Here is a 6,135-nt window from a genome sequence, read left to right on the forward strand (position 1 = left end):
AGCAAAAAAATTGTATTTTACCCTCCGGACCCCCCACTAAAACGCATTTGGGCTAGTTTTGAGTAGCAGTTGGGTGGGTTTTGTTGTGACAACCTGGCAACCCTATACATGATTCTGATTGGCCAATCGTGACATTCAAAATTTTTTTTGCATAATTGACAGTCGTCTAAAGCAACTGATTTTCTGCATAGCAGATTTCATATTTCTCGTCACCTCATAGGTCTTTTTTCTGCCGCAGGTTGTTTTTCATGTATGTAGGTTGAAGCAATCCCAATAATGTGATATTTAGCCCGATGAATGTGAATTTTACAGGGAGAACCTGGCCAAAAAAACATGTATTTTACCCTCCGGAAAGCAATTTTTACCAGGTGACCCCCCACTAAAACGTGACTGGGCTAGTTTTGAGTAGCAATTGGGTGGGTTTTGTTGTGAAAACCTGGCAACCCTGTACATGATTCTGATTGGCCAATCATGACAATCAAATATTTTTTGCATAATTGACAGTCGTCTTAAGCAATTGATTTTCTACATAGCAGATTTCATATTTCGTCACCTTAGGTCTTTTTTCTGCCGCAGGTTGTTTTTCATGTCTGTAGGTTGAAGAAATCCCAATAATGTGATATTTAGCCCTTGGAATGTGAATTTTACCAGGGGAACCTAGCTCAAAAATGTATATTTTACCCTCCGGAAAGCGATTTTTACCAGGGGACCCCCCACTAAAACGCAATTGGGTTAGTTTTGAGTAGCAATTGGGTGGGTTTTGTTGTGAAAACCTGGCAACCCTATACATGATTCTGATTGGCCAGTTGTGACATTCATATATTTTTGCATAATTTCTCTTGTCACCTTATAGGTCTTTTTTTCGGCCGTGGGTTGTTTTTCATGCCCACCGGTTGAAGCAACCCCAATAATGTGATATTTAGCTGCTGGAATGCAAATTTTACCAGGGGAACACAGCCAAAAAAAATGTATTTTACCTCCCGGAGCATGATTTTACCGGGGGAAAACTCACTTATTTCAACTCAGTTCATTTCACTTACTTAGACTACCAGTCAAAAGTTTTTGTGATGTTTTGTGTTTTTTTAAAGAATTTTTTTCTGCTCACTAAGCTTGCATTTATTTGATCCAAAATACTGCAAAATCAGTAATATTGTCAAATATTTTTACTATTTAAAATAACTGCTTTCTATTTTAATATATTTTAGAATGTAATTTATTCTTGTGATTAAAGCTACATTTTCAGCATCATTACTCCAGTCTTTAGTGTCACGGGATCCTTCAGAAATCATTCTTATATGCTGATTTGCTGTTCAAGAAACACTGTTATTATTATTGTTGTTTTTATTATTATCAGTATTTAAAACAGCTGAGTAATTTTTTTCTGGATCCAAAGATAAGCATTTATCTGAAATAAAAAGCTTTTATACTTTTATATAAGAAATCACAGAAATTAATACTTTTAATTAGCAAGGATGCTTCAAATTGATCAAAAATGATGATAAAAACATTTATGTTACAAAAGATTTCTATTTCAGATAAATGCTGTTCTTCTGAACCTTCTATTCAAAGAAACCTGAACAAATTCTACTTCAAAATAATAATAACAATAATAATAAATGTTTTTTGAGAAGCAAATCAGAATACTAGAATGATTTCTGAAGGATCATGTGACTGGAGTAATGATGCTATACATTCAGCTTTGAAATCACAGGAATAAAATATATTCAAATAGAAAACAGTTATTTTAAATAATAAAAAAAATATTTCAACATTTTACTGTTTTTGCTGTACTTTGATTCAAGTAAATGCAGGTTTGAGTGGAAGAGACTTTAAAAAACATTAAAAATCCTACTGTTCAAAAAATTTGATAGTGTATACTTACTGTATTTCAGCTATGAGAAATCATAACAAAATTAATATTGTAATATTTTACACAGCTTTCTGAAATACTTCAAAAATCATGGCATTAAACTATTTTTTGCATAATTGACTGTTTCCCCAGGCAACTGATTTTCTACATAGCTCTTTTTATCACCATATGTTCTTTTTTCACATAATAAAATAATTTCAACTCAAATCAGTACATCATGTTCCTTTTTTAATTTATATGCTAAGTAGCCATTTAATAAATGGCATAACGCTTGGCTGTACATTATCTCCCTGTTATGATTTAAAGATTAACACTTGTAATTTCATTACTGCACATATGTTCTGTGCAATTCCTTCATCGTATCTCCAGTAAAGCGTATATCTCGTACAGTATGATATTGTTTACATGAGTCTTGCAGTTCGCCAACCAATCAGTGCTGAACAAAAAACGGTGAAAAAGACACGACACGGTTGTCACTCTCTTTTCATTATCTAAATCTGTAAGAGCAATGCATGCAATATTAGTCTGCAATTTGAGGGTTCCCAGCAGTTTGAATGGCGAGAATGATTCCAGCACCCATCATCTAGGGAGGAGATGAGCAAATTTAACGCAAAAGAGCCCTACAGTGCTTTGCTGCGCACTTCAAAAGATCTCGCCTGTCTGCATGAGCGCTAACCTCCAATCAGAGTCACTCAGATTGCCAATCTTTGTCACTTGGCTGTTAGCGCAGAACCAATGTGGCAGCGCTCATTTGGACACAGTTAGAGCTGGATATCATGAGGTTGACACGGCACGTTTGGAAAGCCTCCTACATGCCATCCGTCACGTCTTTGCAAAAAAAAGGTCCAAGGATAGCTTTGTTTATATTTCCAATTAAATTTCTCCATTTTGATTTGCAAACACTGCAACACAAAAGCCCTGGCTGTGCAGGGGACAGATTTATCCCTTTAATATGAGAGGCCTGACAAACTTTTACGTAACGGATCCTTTAGTGACACACTGGCGATGCTCCAGCTCAGTGGCAGGCATCAAGTGGATACGGAGCTGGGGCGTGGCAGCGCTGAATTGCTGTGAAATCCCAGATAAGCTGAGTTTCAGTGGCAGTAGAGCCGGGGCTGAGTGAGTGGGAGGACAAATGCATGAAAAAAAGAGCCTTACCATCTGCTGCTGTGACAGTGGCACGAAGGCAGACCTTCAGGCGAGCCCCTGGATGGAGATCACCCCCACCCCTCCCCAAAAAAAGCCAGGGGTTTGTGAAATCTTCATGAGATTGAAAAGATTTCACTTGCATTAGATAACAAAATAGACTTTTTCTCAGAAGGAACTTTAATTTTATACACCATCTTTCAAAGCACTTTTAAGCAACTGGTGTCAAAGTCATTTTTAGGAAACATATGACGTCAGTTTCCCTCACAAGGACTTTTTGTGAAATTACAATAAGATTTCATTTGTTATTAGTGAACTACCTTAGTTAACATGAACAAAGAAAAAATCTGATTTATTAAAGAAATAGTTGACCTCGAAAATGTACTCATCCAGGCCATTCAAAATGTAGATGAGTTTGTTTTTTCATCAGAACAGATTTGGAGAAATTTAGCATTACATCACTTGCTCACCAACTCATCCTCTGTAGTGAATGGGTGCCGTCACAATGAAAGTCTAAACAGCTGATAAAAACAATAATCCACAAGCTTAATAAAACATAATTTTTGGCCAAAATAATTCATAATAATGCTTCCTGCAGTGAAAAAGTCCATCCTCTGCTGTCCTCTCACATCAAAATCCACCAACATACTTGTTTAGAACTGTTTTTGCTTGTAAACAGTGCTTGATCTATGCATATTTCTCTCCGGATTCAAACGAGACCAGGTTTTTCACTGGAGAAAGCAATATTATGGATAGAGGATCCAGAAGCAATGGTTTAAGTGTTTATTATAAACACAGCTTTTCACTTCTCGAGACATTAGTTGATAGACTGGAGTTGTTTGGATTACTTGTGGATTATTGCGATGTTTTTATCAGCTGTTTGAACTCTCATTCTGATAGCACCCATTCACTGCAGAGGATTCATTAGTGAGCAAGCGACGCTGCATTTCTCCAGAATCTGTTCCGATGAAAAAACAAATTCATCTTGTGTCTTGTATAGAAAATGCCTTATTGTAGTGTCACTGATGTAACTGCACCAAATTCTCATTGGTGTATTGACATTATTCATGTTTCCTAACATTATTCACACGTAGTGAATCAAATTTGTTATTTCTAAACTGCATCATTACCATTCAAAGAGAAAAATTTGGAATTGCGGCCATTACTCAGAGGATGTAGTTTGTCTTGTTGCGGATGCAAAAAGCATGCAAATTAACAAAAGGAAATCCAGCAGTATTACTGTAGGGTGCCAGTCATGGCAAACTGCCTTCTGTCTGATGTTCTCTCAACAGGAAATAAATTACAAATGGAAAGAAACAGTGGGGGAAGACGCTGACTACAATTCTTTGATTCTTTTTCAATCTCCGGGTTGTTCCTGTCAGTTTATTATGAGTTTATTATATCATTAAATAAATTGTTCATTATGAGCCTTCTGAGACTGGAAGAGGCACAATTCATAGAATGGTTTATATAATTTTTATGATATTCAAAAATATTTTCAAGCTATTGAAACCATGGAACTGAATATCATATAAGTAGATTTTATAGCTATAAAAATCGCTATTAAGATCTTGTTCAACATTTTGTTGCATCCATTTAACTTGCCACAATAATTTCTACCCAATAGAGCTGTTATGTTGTAGTCCTAAAATCCAGAACAGACTAAGCATGGGTTCCCTTGGGATTGTCTCGGGTATTTTTAGAATGGCGGTTTTGGATTTGTAAGTAGAAAAGGTCTGTGGTTAAAATTATTTGATAAAACTCTACTTGATAACAAGTTGTTAAATAAGGATTACAAGTACCGAAGGGAACTGTAAATCCTTATCCAACTTATTTGTCAATGCCGAAGTGAGCCATTTCAGACTTCCGATTCATTAGCAGCTACACGTACATAACTAGAAGAATAACAGAGTGCAGTTAACCATAAAAACTAAAACTGCTATTCACCTTATTCTTTAACACGGAAGTAAGCCTGTGGGTGAGACTTCTGATTAATTTGCCACTATAGGGGGTCTGCACTTACATCACGATTTGGTCAGTTACCCATATGCAGATACGGCCATATTGGAGACAGCACTGATTGCATGGTTAATGTACTACTGAATACATTGTTCTGCTAATTTATCCTGTCTAAGCCAAGGGAAAAATGTTTGGAAGCTGCTAAATCATATAGAGAAGGACCTAATTTAAGTTAATAAGTGGTAAAGATACATACAAGCAGTATTTTATAAGGTATTAGGCTAATATTTCACCTACCTCACTGGATATAAGAACAAACACAAATGTTGTCAAGATTCTTGCTCTGGAAATCCTGGTTCAGTTTTGGCCAACCACAAACGCCTTTTGTTCCTCTGTTTTTTCCCTGGTGAAAAAAACAGCATATGCTGGTAGGTATGTTTTGATGCTGGGATGCTGGTTAGGTACGTTTTGGTGCTGATTTAAGCTGGTCCTTTGCTGGTTTATGCTGGTCGTCAAGGACCAGCATAAACCAACAAAGGACCAGCAAAGGACCAGCAAAAACCAGCAAAGGACCAGCATAAACCAGCATCAAAACATACCTACCAGCATATGCTGTTTTTTTCACCAGGGTTGCGCTCTTCTCCTTGATTTGTTATAACTTTTGGCAGTCTATAGTAGTCCAAATGTTTTTCCCGCTCCGACTGATTAGTACAGCCCAAAACATGACATAATATTAACCATTTTCAGCAGCAATAATCAGGAAAATGTACACGTTCCATTCGGTTCAGTGGCATTGTTTACGTTCAATACCGCCAATATGTCTGACTGATGACCAGAATAATAACAATGTGTAGTAAATGGTAAAACTGTTTGCACTACAAACAGTGTGCTCATAATTAAGATAATACATTAAAACAATATGGTGCAACACACCAATTTGCAATATCAAGCAGCAAAACGAGCTGTTTTGTACAGCTAAAATAGCTGGCCGCAGAGACCGGAAGCCAGAATCATAAAATATACAAATGTAAAGAAAAAGTTGATATTAAGAACGTTTTGGGTCTACAAATGAACTTATGACTCGGCTTTGAGTTGCAACTCGCTTTTCTACATCAGTGGCAAAAAGTTGCGTTGCAGTACTACTGCAACTTCTTGGTTTC

Source organism: Labeo rohita, chromosome 17 (genome assembly GCF_022985175.1).
Source record: "Labeo rohita strain BAU-BD-2019 chromosome 17, IGBB_LRoh.1.0, whole genome shotgun sequence".
NCBI lineage: Eukaryota > Metazoa > Chordata > Actinopteri > Cypriniformes > Cyprinidae > Labeo > Labeo rohita.